At 61.0% G+C, this 2,500-nt stretch overlaps 1 pseudogene; it reads right to left on the bottom strand.

Annotated features, from left to right (window-relative positions):
• The window catches only part of LOC126436546 (large subunit ribosomal RNA), a 7,952-nt pseudogene that overhangs the window by 4,102 nt on the left and 1,350 nt on the right, over positions 1-2,500 (bottom strand).

Consider the following 2,500-nt stretch of genomic DNA (forward strand, 5'->3'; position numbering starts at 1 on the left):
ATCCGGGAGCATGCCCAGGATGACATCGGGCGGCGTGCCCCGCCCCAGACCAATGACTCGATCCAGAGCAGAGAAACGCTGGGCGGAAGCAGGTAGCCCCGCCAGATGCTCCCAGATGGCGGCGTCAGTCGGCCCCTCCGGCGGCGGCCCGGTGGTGTCGGCCGCGAAGTCCTCGGCTGCGTCGACGGGCGGCGCAGCGGCCTCGCCCGCGTCAGGCAGCGAGCTCGCTGCTCCCCGGCGGGACGCCGGCTCTTCCCCCCGACCGATCTCAAGCGCCTCCATGAATTGGCGGACAAGCTGCTTGTGGGCAGCTTGCCGCCGTCGGCACTTGATTGCCTCAAGCGTTCGGTCGGGGAACATCCTAATAAGCTCTTGATTAACGAAGAAGAACCGGGCGTCCCTCTCAAGGAACAGTTCGGCCTCTGCCTTGGCGAGCGACAGGACTTCTTCCTCCGTCCACCTCGCGCGATGCCTCTCCGTCACGATCTCAGCGTTGGCGGCCGCAAGGTGTTGGCGGCGGCGATGGACCCCGAGACCGTTCTTCGTGGTAAAAGTGCGGTGGCACTCACTGCAAGCAAAGGGAGCTACACAAACTATCGCATTTTCGTTACGGCCGGTTGGCCGGATAGGTGCTGGGGTAGCTGGGGTGGCACCTTCAGCGGAAGGGCCACCATCTCTTGTTTCTTGTAGGCTGCCCCCAACTATAAAGGGATAATGCGAGGGGGGGCTGGTAACCCCCCCAAGCCCCTGGTGCGGTCTTCCACTCTGCGAAAATCAGCGGGCCCACGAGAAGGGGAGAAGACCGCAGGAGAGGAGAGGCTAAGAGGGCTAGGCCCATGTATTGCGCATCACTCTCCCTGTAACTATAACCCAAGGAAGGCACCTCGCAGCAGCAGCACGACTACATCAAGACCGCACTTCGAAAAGCCAAGTCCGGATGCAGCCACACCGCCGCCACTTGGCCGCCTTAAGAGAGTCATAGTTACTCCCGCCGTTTACCCGCGCTTGCTTGAATTTCTTCACGTTGACATTCAGAGCACTGGGCAGAAATCACATTGCGTCAACACCCGCTAGGGCCATCGCAATGCTTTGTTTTAATTAGACAGTCGGATTCCCCCAGTCCGTGCCAGTTCTGAGTTGATCGTTGAATGGCGGCCGAAGAGAATCCGCGCACCCGCGCGCCCCCGGAGGAGCACGCTAAGGCGGACGCGGCCTCGCAGCAAGGAAGATCCGTGGGAGGCCAAGGCACGGGACCGAGCTCGGATCCTGCACGCAGGTTGAAGCACCGGGGCGCGAACGCCGCGCAGGCGCGCGCATCCTGCACCGCCGGCCAGCACGAGGCCGACCAACGGCGAGAGCAGACCACGCCCGCGCTAAACGCCCGCACTTACCGGCACCCCTACGGCACTCACCTCGCCCAGGCCCGGCACGTTAGCGCTGACCCACTTCCCGACCAAGCCCGACACGCCCCGATCCTCAGAGCCAATCCTTATCCCGAAGTTACGGATCCAATTTGCCGACTTCCCTTACCTACATTATTCTATCGACTAGAGGCTCTTCACCTTGGAGACCTGCTGCGGATATGGGTACGAACCGGCGCGACACCTCCACGTGGCCCTCTCCCGGATTTTCAAGGTCCGAGGGGAAGATCGGGACACCGCCGCAACTGCGGTGCTCTTCGCGTTCCAAACCCTATCTCCCTGCTAGAGGATTCCAGGGAACTCGAACGCTCATGCAGAAAAGAAAACTCTTCCCCGATCTCCCGACGGCGTCTCCGGGTCCTTTTGGGTTACCCCGACGAGCATCTCTAAAAGAGGGGCCCGACTTGTATCGGTTCCGCTGCCGGGTTCCGGAATAGGAACCGGATTCCCTTTCGCCCAACGGGGGCCAGCACAAAGTGCATCATGCTATGACGGCCCCCATCAACATCGGATTTCTCCTAGGGCTTAGGATCGACTGACTCGTGTGCAACGGCTGTTCACACGAAACCCTTCTCCGCGTCAGCCCTCCAGGGCCTCGCTGGAGTATTTGCTACTACCACCAAGATCTGCACCGACGGCGGCTCCAGGCAGGCTCACGCCCAGACCCTTCTGCGCCCACCGCCGCGACCCTCCTACTCGTCAGGGCTTCGCGGCCGGCCGCAAGGACCGGCCATGACTGCCAGACTGACGGCCGAGTATAGGCACGACGCTTCAGCGCCATCCATTTTCAGGGCTAGTTGCTTCGGCAGGTGAGTTGTTACACACTCCTTAGCGGATTCCGACTTCCATGGCCACCGTCCTGCTGTCTTAAGCAACCAACGCCTTTCATGGTTTCCCATGAGCGTCGATTCGGGCGCCTTAACTCGGCGTTTGGTTCATCCCACAGCGCCAGTACTGCTTACCAAAAGTGGCCCACTTGGCACTCCGATCCGAGTCGTTTGCTCGCGGCTTCAGCATATCAAGCAAGCCGGAGATCTCACCCATTTAAAGTTTGAGAATAGGTTGAGGTCGTTTCGGCC

The sequence above is a fragment of the Schistocerca serialis genome, unplaced genomic scaffold, assembly GCF_023864345.2.
Source record: "Schistocerca serialis cubense isolate TAMUIC-IGC-003099 unplaced genomic scaffold, iqSchSeri2.2 HiC_scaffold_1239, whole genome shotgun sequence".
Taxonomy (NCBI): Eukaryota; Metazoa; Arthropoda; class Insecta; order Orthoptera; family Acrididae; genus Schistocerca; species Schistocerca serialis.